Source organism: Cornus florida, unplaced genomic scaffold, assembly GCF_030987335.1.
Source record: "Cornus florida cultivar Cherokee Brave unplaced genomic scaffold, ASM3098733v1 CherokeeBrave_3.0.0_Hap2_Chr05, whole genome shotgun sequence".
NCBI lineage: Eukaryota > Viridiplantae > Streptophyta > Magnoliopsida > Cornales > Cornaceae > Cornus > Cornus florida.
The window spans coordinates 49,670,235-49,688,641 of record NW_026775575.1 but is presented as its reverse complement, the minus strand read 5'-3'; positions in this window follow the sequence as shown (position 1 = coordinate 49,688,641).

Here is an 18,407-nt window from a genome sequence, read left to right as displayed (position 1 = left end):
TTGTGCCAGGAAGGAGTTTTCTTAGCTGATTTCATTTCAGCCGATTTTGCTTTCAGCTCTATTAGCAGGGCTGTTTCAAAATTCCATTGATCGGCAAGCATGACCCCACTATAATCAGCAGAAGTATAGATATGTCGTAAAATAACCTTTGACGATTTTACATTCAGCTGAATCGGCAGGACTGCATCATGCCCAAAAGTCCACTGATCGGCAAATATGACCTCATTATAATTGGCATGCTGAAATGGAGCGTATGGATCAACTAACTTTTGTTGGGGATTTGCAATCACATGCCCCCCGGCAGTCGCTGGTTTTTTAGCCGATTTTCTTTTAGCTGATTTTGCCTCAGCCAATTTTCTCAACCGAGCTCTAAGTAACCTTTTGAAATTAAGATCGGCAAGTCTTTTTTTCCTTTGCTTGAAATTGGGTTGAGGATAGCGATTTAAAACAATTCTTTCAGTTGATGATTGCTTTTGCCGTGTCACAATCGGCAAGGAATGTTAGTGCATAGGCTGTTTTGCTTTCAGCCGAATTTCTGGTAAAATTTCCTGCCGAGATCGGCAAGGCTGGACAATTTCAGTACCAAGCTAATAGTTTGTCCAACTTTGTTGTTGATAAGTTACCTGTTGTGACTGATTTACCAATTATCGATAATCGGTTGCTGGAACTTGCCGATAATCTAATGCTGGTGACTGAAATTTTGCTGGTGTCGGATAATAATCGTGCCGATCATACGGCAGATATTTTCTGCTGTTAAGAATCGCAAAATCATTATTAGGCTGAAGTGGAACATACGGGCCAACCTATTCCCGTTGTGGATTTGCAATCACATGCCCCCCGGCAGCCACTGGTGGTACTGATGGAGCTTGTGAGTTATTCTTCCCTCGGTTCTGATTTCCCCCTGTCTCTTGGAGTTCTCTTTGAGGCAAAATCGGCAATGCTTGCGAGTGTTGTTGATTCTGATTTTGCTAACGTAGTACCGATGGTTGAGGACGTTTACGCCCTTGAGCTATCTCGCCCTGGATTAAGGCTGAAACTTGAGCCAACATTGCTTTAATCTCCTGATTCGCCTGCCGATAATTGGCTGTTAGTCACTGATCATTTTCAAGCCAACCATACGACTGCTTGGCTATCGGCTGCTCCCTGAGTACTGGAGGTTGTGATACGGGGGTGATATGTTGATTTGCCACTTGCTGATAATCGACTGTTGGCGTTTGCTGATAATCAATTATTGGAGTCTGCCGATAATCAGCGGCTGCAGGAACATGTCGATAATCGAATGCTGGAACATGCCGATAATCAACGGCTGTTGGCGTCTGCCGATAATCAACTGCTGAAACTTACCGATAATCTGATTTTGAAACTTGCCGATAATCAGCGATTGTTGGCGTCTGCCGATAATACACTGCTGGAACATGCCGATAATCAGCGACTTCTGGAACATGCTGATAATCGACTATTGGAACATGCCAATAATTAGTGGCTGCTGGAACATGCCGATAATCGAATTTTAGAACATGTTGATAATCGGTTGTTGTTGGCGTCTGCCGATAATCAACTGCTGGAACATGCCGATAATTAGCAGCTGCTGGAACATGCCGATAATCGTCTGACCAACCATATGACTGATTAGAATACTAGTACATCGACTGATTTGACTGATGAGAATATTTGTATGTCGGTTGAGAAACCGACTGCATATTTTTTACTATAAATAACTAACCTAGTGGGGTCCCACCGGGCGTACCAAAAACGTTGACCCTAAAATTGGTTCCTAAGATCAGATCTTACATTGAGATGGAGCGGGCGTGCCAGAACCACTTGTGTGGTTCAAGTGTAAATTGTCAACTTTAGTCCCTTTGAGCAAGTTGACTTTCAGGCGATGCGAGGAAAAAAGGGAACAATAAAATTCCTCTTTTAAGTTTAATAATGCCTTAGTTAAAAGGACTTTATCAGTGAATAATATATATAGTAACGTATCAAGAGAATAGAAAGGGGAAGAAATAGATATAGAAAATGATAGGGAGAAAAGATAAAGAGAAAGAGATATAGGGAGAGAAATAGAACGAGACTGAAATAGAGAGGGAGAGAGATAGATATACCAATGATGCTATTTGAGGAAAGTGCTTGAGAAAGCAAACAAAACAATAAATTGATTCTGAGGGTGCTGGACCTCTTACAAAGCATGCCTATAGCATTATTTATGGAAAACTACGTAAAACAAACTGCTTTATGCAAGTATTTTACTTGCATTACAACTCTATTATTTAATCAACTATTAATTCAAAATAAACTAATCTTATAGATAACATAATTATGCAACTAAAACTAACTAAAAGATAAGTCTTAAAACAATGATCTTTATCCATAACTTATTCAAAAAACTTTTCCCATCTTTATATGCAATTTCAACTTCAATCTACGTGGAATATCACCATTCTCTACTTCCACTTCATCAATACAAAATTTACCAAAATGGGTGTCAACAATTAGTCAAGTTCGATATATATATAATATTTCGGTTCTTAGAATTTTGAATCATTAAAATGTAAATTTGTTAATTTGTAATACCCTTAATATTTAAAAAGGATATAGTTGGAATTTAAATTTAGTTTTCTTTGATTTTTATTTCATTTTTATTTAATGATGTGGATTATTTGGTTTATGTACATTTAAATGTGATTATTTGGTTTTGTGCTTAATTGTAATTGTCTATTTGTTTTAATTTAATTGTTTGTTATTTTTTTTTATGTGTCGTATATTTAATTTAGTTGTTTAATTGAAATTGTTTTAATTTGGTTATGGGTTAATTTAACTATTTGATAAATGATGTTTAATTGACGTGTATTTGGTAGATTATATTTGATAGCTTTTATAATTTGTTTGTGTCGTAGGATTTTATTGTTTTGTATAATTTGGTTGCCGACTTGTATTAGGGTTTAATTAAAGCCTATAGAGATACGGGTATAATCAGAGTTAAGATTGGGATGCCTATATATATATATCCTGATACGTCTGTTAGGGTTAGGAAAAACCCTATTCACGTAATAAGGTTTTGAGAGGAAAACCAGAGAGAAGCTCTCGAGAGGAAACCCAGAAAGAAGCTTAAGGGGAAACAGAGAGGGTCTTGAGAGATAACTTGTGAGGCTAAAGGAGAAGGAAGGGGTTGCTTCGAGATGGAACCAAGAAGCAACAGAAGACTAGAACAGTGATCAAAGGAAGGAACAGTCTTGGAGAATTCTGAAACTTAGAGACGACGCTTAAGGTTTCAAACCGAAATTTAAAGGCGAGTTTCATTCTCTCCTTTCTGTAAACTTATGTTCTGTGCATTCTTTATAGTCTCCAGGGACTAATTCCACTTTTAAAATTAATGGTTGACGTATAATGTATCAGACTGTAATTTGTTTATGTTTTATTTCACTGAAATTGGTTCTTGCTTGAAACTGTGTTGGTTATGGTTTTAAACTTCTGTGAATTAATTCATAAAGGAATCCAGGGAGTTTCTAGGATGGTTTGGACTATAATTTAACACTGGAAACCTAAAAAAATGGAAATTTGATACAGATTATCAGACTGTAAATTTGTTTTTGTCTGAAGAACTGAAAACTGCTTTCTGTATAAACTATGTTGTTTTTGGTTTCAATTTCTGTCAATTGTTTTTCATTGGAGTATGAGGGGTTCTAGAACTATAAGAACTTAAATAGAATCCTAGGAATGCTACAAAGGTTTGGGATAGGACACTGGACTTCGCCGGAAACACAGATGCCAACCGGACGAAGCAGAGGCGAAGCAGTGGAGCAGAGACGGCTCTCAAGGGGGAGAGCCAGCTCCCTAAGTGAGGGAGCCGGCTCCCATGAAGGTAAAGCCGACTCTCCATGAGGGAGAGCTGGCTCTGGAAGATGAAGAGCCGTCTCCCATGGTGGGGAGCCCGCTCCCTTGAACAGAAACCCCTACGGGGGTATTTTTGGTAATTTTTCGATCCTTCCGGGGCTGAAGAGTAATTTTGGAGTTTCATGGGGGTTCTTAAATGGTGTACAGAGCATGTTTAAGACCCAAGATTTATTGGTTTAGGTCGTGGGAATGGACAACATAAATTTTAAAATATTAATGTTCAATGCTGTCGAGAAGGAAGGAGAACTGAATCGCTGGTTGGCTAGCAAATTAAATGAACTGCTATAAAAGTAAGTGCTAGGATTTTATATCCAAGAAGGTTGGTTATGTTGTGGTTAGGGTCGTCATGTAATTCTAACGAATAGGTTGCATGCCGACTAGAGTTGTAGGAGTTTTAGTTGCTAGCTTTATTTTAGCGAACTGAACGGACTTGTATGGGAATACTTTTGAGGTTTCATAAGATGTACTCTGTGTAGATTTCTGAGTGTTGTTGTATCAGATACAGGATTTATAGTGAGGATTAAAAGGGACGTCGTGTAATTTAAGTATTAATTGACATGCCGTCGCGAATGGTGCAGGTTTTTGCTACTAATGTTATTTTAGTAAACTAACTGTACTAGTATGGAGGTATTTTTGGCATTCTAGTATAATGTGCTCAATTATAATTCTGTTTATCATTATATTGTGCTATGGATGTTAATTGATGAACTGTTTTAATTTATGTTCGATCAATTATATAGATGTGAAAAATTTAAGTTGTTTATCACTACTTTAACAATTTAAAAGGAGGATTTATAATTATAATCATATACGGAATACATAATGAAATCTTGCATATATCTGATTTTTGTTATTATTGGTTATGGATGGATTTGATGTTCAAATGAGTACGCATCATTTTATGGATCATTTGCATGTATGCACCGGTATGGAACTGTAACGACCTGGTCATTTACCTCCCTTTCCTTTTTCCTGAAATTTTACGGATAAATTTTTTTCGTTTAATTTTCTTTTCTGAGCTCTGTTTATTGTTACTTAGTGTCATCTCGAGTGCTCGAAAATGGTTTCCGAGACTCTTTTCTGTGGATTGACAACTTCCTTTGAGGGCCGAGTCACTTCTGCATTTTCACTTTTCGGACACTATGCGCCTTTCGTCCTTTTCCTTGTTTCGTCTTTTTCCCGTTTGTCACTTATTTGGCAAAACCTCACTTTTCATGCTCGAAGTTAGTTTTTGACTTCACGTGTCTTCATCTTGAGTAGTTTCCTCAAAATACGTATCTTTACTTTTGCAAGAAAGTACTCTGGTTGCTCCCGGTATCCACAGGGGCATAGATGCACAATTCTTCAGAATCTTTTTCATTTCTTAGGGTGTTTTTCATAAATATCTTTTGAAGATATTTTATTTCAGCGGTATCTAAAAAAATATATTTTGGAAGATATTTTCATTCTGGGGCAGTTTCGCAGTTAACCCTTTTTGTAGGGGCCATTGTGCAATTAACAAAAGTTATTGCAAAATATCTCGTTTGGAGCCTGGATCCTCGTACATGATTCATTTTCACTTTTTGTTGACTCGTAAATTCATAGAATTCCGTTCTGGTCGTTTTTCTCCACTTTTAGAGTTTTTGGACCTGGTTGCCGCCGAACTTGTTCGGGGCATAACTTTCTGCTCGGGACTCGGTTTTTGACGCCGTTTCTTTTGTTATTCATATTTTATCATTTTAAATCTTTTTTATTGACCGAGTTTTTCCATTTGAGCCCGTTTGCTCAAAATCCACTTTTCCGGACCCGGTGGGGCCCGTTTGGGGCACTTTTTGATATTTCTATAACAGGGGGATGAGATATTTCATTTTTCATCTTCCCCACTCTCCATCCACAAACTGAAGCAGCCATGGATGTCCATGGAGCTGCCACCTTCTCTCTCATCCTTTGATTTACTTTTCCTAAGTGAAAAGTCTTCGGCTTTCACGTTTTTTGTTCCCCTCGATGTGTTCTATCATTCTCCCTTATTAGAATTCATTTCTGACCATTTCTTGAGTTTGGATTTGAGGTCAAGCTGTGATTTTCATGGGGCTTCCTTCGAATTCATGTAGATCGTGTTGTCCACAACAAAACCCTTCGGTTTCGACGAATTCGGGACACTTTTTTTTTAGTGGGGATTTGAGGTTTTCATCTCAAATTGAGGTAGGGGGTGTTCTAGATTGTTTTCTTTTTATATAGCATACTTGTGATGCTTATGATACTTGTTTACATGCTTGGATATTAAATCTAGAGATTTTAATTATTTATTTTCTAGCATGTGATTTGATTTTCCCGGTTGCCCATAGCCTTGTTTAAACATGTGGCATGATAGAATATTACCCCTTGGTATGTAGATTAACATATATTAAATTGAGAGAAATTGGACAAGTAACGAAGATTTTATTTAATATTTTACTAGAATAAAATATTAATTCATGTGGTCTTAACTAGCTTGAAATTGATGTGTGTTAGCATATTATATTAGGCCCTAACGTGCTCTTCAACATAGGTAAATTCGAGAGTAATCGAAGATATTTTAAAATCTAGAGAATATTTAATTAATTGATTAATTAATTTATTCCGAGTGTACTATTCACTCCATTTGATTTCCGACTTGATATTCATGATGTACATGCCATATAGTTTCACATATATTTAATCTAGAATATTTGATTAGGTTTTGAAACCTTTCATTTATTAATTTTCTAATATTAAAGTTTAATACTCATGGCCGTATCTTGCATATAATTCACTTGTATCGTGTTTTTAAATCAAGTCTTGACATGTTGTATATTATACATTAACTTGAGAGCAATTGGATGAATTCCAAAATTTAGAGTTTTTAATTAAAAGGATTAATTAAAACATACTCAATGATTCTTTGAACTTGATTAAGTTTCTAACTTGGTATTCATGATCTCCTTGACAAATTCCTTCACGTGTATCATAACGAGAATAACCGAATAAGTTTTAAAACTTCTATTTAATTAATTCCTTTGTATGGAACTAAATTCATATGGTTGAATCTTGTATGAAATGAACTAGTAACTTGATCTTAGACTTGTCCTTGACATGATCCTTGACATGTCTTATTGTAGAACACTTGGACTTACCTTGTAATAGTGATAACTTGATCCCTTGAGTAGATTAAGTTCCCTTTTTATACTCCCATCGGTTTAATCATGACCCCTAGTATCATGACTTCATTAATATGTTTAAGGAACTAGTACGTTTGTCTTAAAATGATTTTAATTACTCATGTGTTGCTTAGTAATTACTTGAATCATGTATCTTATACTTGTGGTATATCTATTTCAATGGAATCCTTATGCTATGTACCTTGGTTATAATGTATATAGATGCATACTATGATTTCTTGACATTTCACATGCCATTATAGTTGATGAACTTAGGGCATGACTTGTATGTTCCAAAATCTTGGTTGTATATGAAACGTGGTTAATGTATTTATTGTATTTGATATAATCTTGACTTGCATAACTTGTTGATTTTGGGACTTGGGATATCAATTAAGAATTGACATGGCTAGGACTTGGTTCTAGTACGAGGGAATGTCCTTCTACAACTATAATGCGCACTAGGGGAAAGGTACCCATGAGTTAGTAGCCCTAAAGTGATCTAAAAAGTATGGTTTTAATCTGGGCGATACCCGAGTTTCCACATTGGTTGATTTCACTCTTTAAATTTTAAGTTGTTATTCCTTGAAGATTTAAACTTGTCGTGTTATGTGAAATGCTCCAATCTTGTTTCATTGCATAGATAGTATGTCTCATTCGTGATTTCAAGTATACTCATTGTCATGTTAATCGTATCGATAATGTAATTCTTGTTAACATATGTCCGAGCATACTTATTGTCATGTTATATGGAATGTTCCATCCTTGTATACTTGCATAGATGTTATGCCTTGTTCTTGATTCTGTGTATAATTCTTATCGTGTTAATTGGTTTAATTCCAATCATGTAAATTGCATTGATAATGTAATTCTTATATTCCATTGTTTTCCTGTCGTGTTCTTTGGATTATCCCAACCACGATTCGTTTCATATACGTATGTATATCATGATTCTTGTTGCTTAGACTCTGAGGTAGCTTAGGATGCTCCCTGAGTCTCACTTTGACATAGACGTTAGGTGGCATGAGCCCCTTTAACATGTTTCACCTTAAAGTAATAAATTTGTAAAATGCTAGGTCGATGCATGCTCATTTCCTACGAGTAGCTTTATGTTACTCACCCCAAAGTTATTGGGGTATATTTCAGGTACGAAGACTTGGTTCATGATGTTTAGCATTCCTTGGGTGGTTTGGAAACTTGAAGTCCTTTTAAATGCATTCTTGATCACATGCAAGTGTTAGCATGCTTGAGTTCAGTTTTTGAATTGTATTGTGTAATTAGGCCAAAATGTCATTTTTCGCCTTTGACTTGTATTATGTGCTTAAGCACACTTTTTGGTATTCATTCTATGTATATAATTTGTGACCAAGGGCCAAACTTTATTTGAAATTCATGAATATTCATGAATATTAAATTTTGCTTTTAATGAGTAAAGTATGAAAATTAGGATTTTGATATGTCATTTTCGCACCGGTGTGTGTATTGTGTATGTAATTCATCCTTTAACATTCATTTGCCATATGTGAGGTGTGGCCAAGGACCAAACACCATTTAGTTTTCATTTTTTGCATTTTAATTCACATATTGCATTTTGGGCTAAAATAGTAGAATCCGAGCATTTAAAGGTTCATTTTCAAATCGGGTGGTGCAAAGTATGTTCTGGTACCTCCACTAGGTCTCATTTATCTTGTATAAAGTGTAGCCAAGGGCCAAACGGTCATTTGAAACCATTTCCTAATTTTGGTTTCCATATGTTCCATTTCAAATCTATTTTTGCCTTTTCGGCCGTTGTGGGGTCAAATTTTGCATCGGTGGTATTTTAAGTCGTGGACTATTGTAGCACGTTCTAATAAATAAGTTATGTTTGCGTGCATGATCGTTTTCAAGAAAAACCTCTTCCTTTGTGAATTGAGCCTCCTAGGGATTCATTTTGAAATTTTGTTGTATAATCTGATCTAGGGGCATTTTAGACCTTTCACATCAGTTTTATTTTCTTCTTTCGACATGGTCGCTTAGAAAATGTGATTTTAGGGGGGGTTTCTTTTTCATGTTTTTCCAGAAAATGTCGTTTTGGTACTGGAAATCCCTCGTGAAGTTTCAGCTTCCAGTTTTCATTTAGCAGCTTTATGACCCTCATGAACAGATTTCTTGGAGGGGCATTTTGGACATTTTACAGTGAGTTTTTTTCGTTTCCGTCCACCAAGTCAAGTACAAAACTCGATTTTAGGGGGGGTTTCTTCTTCGTGTTTTTCCATAAAAACTCGTTTCGACTTCCGTTTCAAGCCTCAGTTCTGAAAAATTTGCTTTGGACCCTTGCTGTCAGCATGTGCATGCCATTGGGCGCCGGTGGGCTCGTGCATGGGCGCCGTGTGCGCCATGGCCTTCGTCGGGCCGCCGCGACGTCTCAACTTCAAACCCTCGTTTCTTCCTCGTCCGGACTCCAAATCGAGTGAACTTTTTTTTGAACTTAACTAACTTTTCGCTGTCTTTCCAACGGTGTGATCGGTTGCACCAGGATCTTCCTGAATAATTACCAGTTTAGCCTTAAGTGCTCGTTTTTCTTCGTCAGGCCGTTTCTCCTTCGTCCGGACTCCAAATCATGCGATTCTTAAGTCCATCCTGATTATTTTTTTGTTGTCTTTCCAGCTACGTGTTCAGTGGCACCCGAATCCACATTTTTCAAAAAATAACTATTTTGCCCCTGGGGGCTTATTTGTCATATTTTTGATCTTTTACTTCCGCATCTTGGATCCAGTTCGGGTCATCACAGGACACACTGGGTTGAAAAATTCAGGGTCGTCATAGGGACGGTGGCATATGGAGGGATGGATTAGGTCATAACACTAATCCCTACCCATTCATACATAAGGAATGGATTAACTAAAACAGTTAAATCCTACATGGATGCATGTCTTGTCAACTAAAACAGTTGAATGACATAACGAATGGTTGCCTTACTTTTCAGTATTAGGAAGAAATTTATATATATACTTATGGTACCGTGGTACGAGCTTGAGTCTCCTGATCACGGTTAGGGTACGTATATTGCATGGAGGGATAACTGGACCTAAAGACGTTCCCTGGTAGGTCTGGGTGTGCATGACGACGCGACGGCATTTTTGTGTGTTACCTTCTACTCAGGTGTGATGACTGTAGGTTAGTGAGTATCCTATAGTGTGTGTGTATGTGTGTGTGTGTGTGTGTGTGTGTGTGTATACGGACTATCTTTAGATATTGCTGAGCTATCTAGGATGTATCTGCGTATCGGGTTTATGTACGGATTGTAGTAGATTGGAACTTGCATGTGGGCCTGATCCACTCCTATTTTTCAGGTGTTCGCCAGTACCAGGCTTAGAGCTTGATCGTGTTGATGCAGATATAGACACTCACTCTTCCGACTACATAGGATGTTCTTCCTTTTTAGTTTTGGATTTACATTCTGAAATTTTAATTATAAGTTTGGGATTATTAGGGGTCCACTAGATGGATTCCCGAGTTGTACGTAATGGAAGGATTTAAATGATATTAATTTATCATTTAAAGTTTATGGATTTTTTTATTTTAGATTTCTTTCAGCATATTATTATTTTATTCTTAATTCAGTTTTTATTCCTGCTTGTTTACATATTGATTGTTTGGTATCCCTCGAATCTATGCTCGGACTTGATCACCCGTGGCTCTAGAATCGAGGGGTATCACAGTTGGTATCAGAGCACTCCAGGTTCTAGTGTTCTTAGGAGTGTCTTTCGTTAGAAGTCTTCCGCGTTGCATCTCTTAAAACTTAGAGCCATATTAGGATTCGTTGTACTCTTTTACGGTTCGTTAGGATGGGGTCCGCGGCGACAGCGATTCAGACCCAAAAGAGTAGATGAGTATGTTATCGAGTTCTCTATCAGAAGCAGAACTTGGGATCAAAGGTTTAGTTCTGGTTGGCGTTACTTTTGAAGTATAAGCCAAGGAGGGAAATATGATTGCGTTTTAGGTCACCGCATAACGGGACCAACACGATTTCAATTGTTCTCGTAAAGGAGACAACCGAGGAATAGGAGTCCAAAAAGAATTCTAGTGGAGGAGATTTCAATATATCCAAGAAAGAGGGTGTTAAATGTTGAAAATCAAGGATCACGTGAAAAGTGATCTTGTTTGCTAATAGTATAGTGAACGATACTCGTTGAGTTGAGGTGGATAGTTAACCTTGTGTATTACCTTTAAACGAGGTCGATAAAAAGAACTCTTCAAGGGTGCAGGAAGTGGATAGAGCCCTTAGCGGAACGAAGCAATGATTTTATGTCATGTTCTGGAGGGTATGGTGATTAGATTGTGACGTTCTAAGTTGCTTTATTTAGCTACGTTGGACGGTTTGTATTCTACATATAAGGAGGATGAAGGTTAAGCCTTTGGAATTTGCTTAGGCAAATGGATTTTTGTTTTGAGCTATGGGTGGAGCTTATGTTTCGAGATGGGATTATCTATGAAACTATAAAAGGAAATTGTGAACCAACCTGGGAAGGTTGATTCCAAAGGAGACTTTTCTTTTCTAAAAAGAACGGTGTTTTAAAGTAGGAATTTTGTTTTGTTACATAGTATGTATCTTATGTGTTTTATGTTTTTGTTAAGTATCCAGGATCGGGAATGTGGTTAAGTTGGGGACACAAATGTGTGATCAACCAACTACTAATGGAGGAAATAGCGTTATTTATGCTAAGATGGTGAATAAGTGGTCATAGGATTTGGTAGATATACATAGTTCTAGCCAGTCTGTTGACTTTTGACATACGTACTGATGGTATATTGTCGAGATGGGATAATGAAGTCCGTAGAATAAGTCAAATAATCTAGTATGATTGGTTTGGTGTGCTTTAACGTTACGATGAATTATCAGAGGTACTGACTTTGCTGAACATCTTCTTGGAAATTTCAAGCGTTGTTCCCAGTCGGCAGAAGGATCTTGTACTGGTTTAAATACTTATTGGAATGACACTAACTGAGGATAGTGGATAGATTAACTAGTCATCATTAAATTCTTAATCAAGAAGTTTATTCATGAGGTGGTGTCATTAGGATGAGTACCGGAGTTGCATATCGAGGAGGAAGCAAAGTTTCTTCATTTGCACAAATAATGTGGAAATTTATTTCTAAGTCACAGCTAGCAATAAACAGTTGTTGCTCGAAAATTGTTGACTATGTGGAGGATGGAAAGATTCTATATTCTTATGGAGTTAGACAGAAGGTCTAATAGACACGTACTTGGGTTAAAAACGTAGGGTGTCAAATGCTTGAAAGTGAGACTGAACATCTAAATAGGGAAGCTGATGCTACTAGACTAACGGTACTTTCCGTAGCTTAATTTGGAAGGAGGATATAAGGACGGAGGTTCACAACTTTAAGTTCTTTGTCTATCCTGGAGGAAACCTGATGCTTCACGGAATGAAGCAGCTGTTTGGATGACAGGCAGGAGGAGGGACACAGTGTGGTTGTCTCAAAGTCTGGTATCTATTTGATAATCTAGATGGACCATCAGAGATCGTTAGATCCTTGCAGCCATTTTTTTTCATATTAGAGTGGGAATGACAGAGTCGTTTCCATGGATTTAGTGCAAAAGTGCTGGTTCTACACAAGGGTCAGGATTCTGATTGGGGATATTGCTTGACTGATAAAATTAAATCAGTTTCGTTTTTACTTATTTTGGAACTGGAAAGGTATCGGTTTGTACGGATAGTATGGGTCAACAGACGGCTTAGATGAATAGATGTAATGATTCACACTGTGCATTAAGTTTCGTCTGATGGAAGTAGTAGGGAGGAAAATGATCTTACCAACCACTATGGTAATTGAACCTTCAGTGGTTATTTGGGAATCAATTAAGTTTTAGCATGTGTAAAATAGATAACACTTGCTAGTACCAAGGAAATAAGAAAGGTCAGCTTAGAGAGTGGAACTGACCCTGGAGGAGGTAGTACCTTACTCAGATGAGCTTAGGGTACTGAAGGAGGATTCGTGGATGGTCTAAATGATGTTTGGACGGTCAGAGTGACTGAGATATAAAATTCATAAATTTTACGGTACAATCAAATGGTTATGAGTTGCATCATGACATATAATGTTAGTGTTGGTGAGCGGTTCGGATTGGGACATATACATAATTGTCTCCCCGTGTACCACGTGTTAGCGTAAGGGAAAAACTGATACTTGGATATCAATGGAGGTTTTAGCCACTCCCTATATCAAAATGGGAGTAGGACTAGTCAGAAGTTGATGGATGGGCGAAATTACCAACATTAGTTGGAATTTTAAATTCCATATGGAATAAGAGTGGTGGATAGAGCAGGTTGCTTGTGGACATTACTTCTAGTAGTAATTACTTGGGGAGTTTCTTATCAATTCTACACTACACTGATAACGAAGTTATAGTATATGGTTATTCCTTATAGGGAATACAAGGTGCTATATCAAAGGAAATTTTCGGTAGGTGTTGGAGCAACAACTATGCTTCGCATCTCTAGGCTGGAGATTAGATCGAGACAGTATATTTCGAGTTTCTATCTGGAAATGGTTGGTTAGGGTGTCTTCCATATGGGAAGCAACGTGATTTGTGGCGGGAAGTCAGTTTTACGTATTAAATTGACTTTTCACGGATTTTGGTGTATCCATTTAGGCAATAGCCTATAGTTCAGTGTTCCCAACTTGTTAAGCGCTGCATGCATTAGCAATTTTGTCTGTGTTATCTCCTATGGCACTTAGAGGACTATGGACTTGTACCCTGCTATAGGTATTGGGTACGTATGATTAGTTGTGCAATATAACTTATGTGTACATTTGGTATTTCTTAACTAACGGTACCATAAAATTTTTGATAAGGATTTGGAATTTGGTGGAGCCCGTACATAGCGGCGGAATCCACTACGGAATGGAACTGAATTTAAAATAAAAGAATTCAGAGATTTATGAAATCCGAGGACAAAATTCCTTTTGTTAGGGGGGAAGAATGTAATACCCCTAATATTTAAAAAGGATATAGTTAGAATTTAAATTAAGTTTTCTTTGATTTTTATTTCATTTTTATTTAATGATGTGGATTATTTGGTTTATGTACATTTAAATGTGATTATTTGGTTTTGTGCTTAATTGTAATAGTCGATTTGTTTTAATTTAATTGTTTGTTATTTTTTTTTATGTGTCGTATATTTAATTTAGTTGTTTAATTGAAATTGTTTTAATTTGGTTATGGGTTAATTTAACTATTTGATAAATGATGTTTAATTGACGTGTATTTGGTAGATTATATTTGGTAGCTTTTATAATTTGTTTGTGTCGTAGGGTTTTATTGTTTTGTATAATTTGGTCGCCGACTTGTAATAGGGTTTAATTAAAGCCTATAGAGATACGGGTATAATCAGACTTAAGATTGGGATGCATATATATATATATATATATATATATATATATATATATATATATCCTGATACATTTGCTAGGGTTGGGAAAAACCCTATTCACGTAATAAGGTTTTGAGAGGAAAACCAGAGAAAAGCTCTTGAGAGGAAAACTAGAAAGAAGCTTGAGGGGAAACAGAGAGGGTCTTGAGAGATAACTTGTGAGGCTAAAGGAGAAGGAAGGGGTTGCTTCGGGATGGAACCAAGAAGCAATAGAGGACTAGAACAGTGATCAGAGGAAGGAACAGTCTTGGAGAATTCTGAAACTTAGAGACGACGCTTAAGGTTTTAAACCAAAATTTAAAGGCGAGTTTCATTCTCCCATTCCTGTAAACTTGTGTTCTGTGCATTCTTTATAGTCTTCAGGGACTAATTCCACTTTTAAAATTAATGGTTGACGCATAATGTATCAGACTGTAATTTGTTTATGTTTTATTTCACTGAAATTGGTTCTTGTTTAAAACTGTGTTGGTTATGGTTTTAAACTTCTGTGAATTAATTCATAAGGGAATCCAAGGAGTTTCTAGGATGGTTTGGATTATAATTTAACACTAGAAACTTAAAAAAACGGAAATTTGATGCAAGATTATCAGACTATAAATTTATTTTTGTCTGAAGAACTGAAACCTGTTTTCTGTATAAACTATGTTGTTTTTGGTTTTAATTTCTGTCAATTGTTTTTCATTGGAGTATAAAGAGTTCTAGAACTGTAAAAACTTAAATAGAAATCCTAAGAATGCTACAAAGGTTTGGGATAGGACACTGGACTTCGCCGGAAGCACAGATGACAACTGGATGAAGCAGTGGAGCAGAGATGGCTCTCAGGGGGGGAGAGCCAGCTCCCTAAGTAAGGGAGCCAGCTTCCATGAAGGTAGAGCCGGCTCCCCATCATGGGAGCCAGCTCTAATTTTTTGATACTTCCGGGGTTAAAGAGTAATTCTGGAGTTTCATGGGGGTTCTTAAATGGTGTACAGAGCATTTTTAAGACTTAGGATTTATTGGTTTAGGTCATGGGAATGGACAACATAAATTTTAAAATATGAATGTTCAATGTTGTCGAGAAGGAAGGAGAACTAAATCGCTAGTTGGCTAGCAAATTAAATGAACTGCTATAAAAGTAAGTGCTAGGATGTTATATCAATGATATAATTGACATGTTTCAATTCCAAGAAGGTTGGTTATGCTGTGGTTAGGGTCATCATGTAATTCTAACGAATAGGTTGCATGCCGACAAGAGTTGTAGGAGTTTTAGTTGCTAGCTTTATTTTAGCGAATTGAACGGACTTGTATGGGAATACTTTTGGGGTTTCATAAGATGTACTCTGTATAGATTTCTGAGTGTTGTTGTATCAGACACAGGATTTATAGTGAGGATTAAAAGGGGCGTCGTGTAATTTAAGCATTAATTGATATGCCGTCGCGAATGGTGCAGGTTTTGGCTACTAGTGTTATTTTAGTAAACTAACTGTACTAGTATGGAGATATTTTTGGCATTCTACTATAATGTGCTCAGTTATAATTCTGTTTGTCATTATATTGTGCTATGGATGTTAATTGATGAACTGTTTTAATTTATGTTCGATCAATTATATGGATGTGGAAATTTTAAGTTGTTTATCACTACTTTAACAATATAAAAGGAGGATTTATGATTATAATCATATACGGAATACATAATGAAATCTTGCATATATCTGATTTTTGTTATGATTGGTTATGGATGGATTTGATGTTCAAATGAGTACGCATCATTTTATGGATCATTTGCATGTATGCACCGGTATGGGACAGTGGCATACGGAGGGATGGATTAGGTCACAACACTAATCCCTACCCATTCATACATAAGGATTAGATTAACTAAAATAGTTAAATCCTACATGGATGCATGTCCTGTCACCTAAAATAGTTGAACGACATAACGGATGGTTGCTTTACTTTTCAGTATTAGGGAGGAATTTATATATATACTTATGGTACCGTGGTACGAGCTTGAGTCTCCTAATCACGGTTAAGGTGCGTATATCGCATGGAGGGATAACAAGACCTAAAGACGTTCCCTGGTAGGTGTGGGTGTGCATGACGACACGACGGCGTTTTTGCGTGTTACCTTCTACTCAAGTGTGATGACTGTAGGTTAGTGAGTATCCTATAGTGTGTATATCTATACATATGGACTATCTTTAGATATTGCCGAGCTATTTAGGATGTATCTGCGTATCGGGTTTATGTACGGATTGTAGTAGATTGGAACTTGCATGTGGGCCTGACCTACTCCTATTTTTCAGGTGTTCACCAGTACCAGGCTTAGAGCTTGATCGTGCTGATGCAGATATAGACACTCACTCTTCCAACTACATAGGTTGTTCTTCCTTTTTAGTTTTGGATTTACATTCTGAAATTTTAATTATAAGTTTTGGATTATTAGGGGTCCACTAGATGGATTTCCGAGTTGTACGTAATGGAAGGATTTAAATGATATTAATTTATTATTTAAAGTTTATGGATTTTTTTATTTTAGATTTCTTTCAGCGTATTATTATTTTATTCTTAATTCAGTTTTTATTCCTGCTTGTTTACATATTGATTGTTTGCTATCCCTCGGATTTGTGCTCGTACTTGATCACCCATGACTGTAGAATCGAGGGGTATCATATAATTTGATCAGCAATTGTTGCAATATATAGCTTGAAGTTTTAATTCTGATAGAAGATTGAGACTTCAACACAATGGGTTGGATGTGTTAACTGTACTTGTTCATTGCCAAATGCGTTTCTTGTTTGATGTTTACAAAATTCAAGGAACAAATAAATTTTACCAAATGTTGATTTTGATTTTAGCAAAAACGCTTAGAAATAGAAACGAGTAGAAATATGAGCAAAAAATGAGTAACACATAAACAAAAACGTTACCAAACTCAACCAATTCCAATTGTTTTTGGTAGATCACATGATACTTTTTTCTTCCCCTCACAAGTGTTATATAAAAATAAAAAAATTGGTAATGTGTAGAAAAATTGGTAATGAACTATTATATATAAATAATAATGATATTAATATATATATATATATATATATATATATATATATATATATATATATATATATATATATATATATATATATATATATATATAGATTCAAAACAAATCCAAAATAGACTCAAACAAACATATTTCTTATTTTTGTTTCAGCAATTTTGGCAACAGTCGGACTCTACCAAACAAGTTTTGTTTTTAAATTTCTTGAAACGAAAAACACGCTAGAAGCGTGGTAGACATATTGGTGTAAATGATACTGTTCCCCGGAAGAGAAAAGTACAAGAGAAATCAAATAAATAAATTGGCACCCCTGAAGAGGCCACACTTGCAAATGGAACAATGAAAATGATTGATCAATCTAAATTTTTATAAGTAAGTAGCCCCATAAGAGATATATGCCCCAGAAGAGGCAAGCCCTGGAAGTGGCATAAGCCCCGGAAGTAGCGTATGCCCTGAAAGTGGCAGAAGCCCCTGAAGAGGCACTGGTACCTAAAAATAATGAGATCTAATAAACTAGGAAGAATTATGGGATAGAAATACAATTATTATTAATGATATATTCTTATTTGCAATTGCTTTTGATATTATAGGTGATAATGAGGATCCTGAATCTCAAAACGTCGAAGAGTGTCAACGTAGAAATGATTGGCCAAAATGGAAAGAAACAATAAAGGCAGCTAAACTCATTAGGAAAACGTGAAGTATTTGGACTCGTAGTTTAGACACCTGAAGATGTCATGCCTATAGGGTGTAAATGGGTATTTGTACAGAAACGTAATAAGAAAAATAAAATTCTAAGATACAAAACCCGACTTATAGCTCAAGGTTTCTCGCAGAGACCTGGTATTGATTCTGAGGAGACATATTCTCCAGTGATGGATACAATCA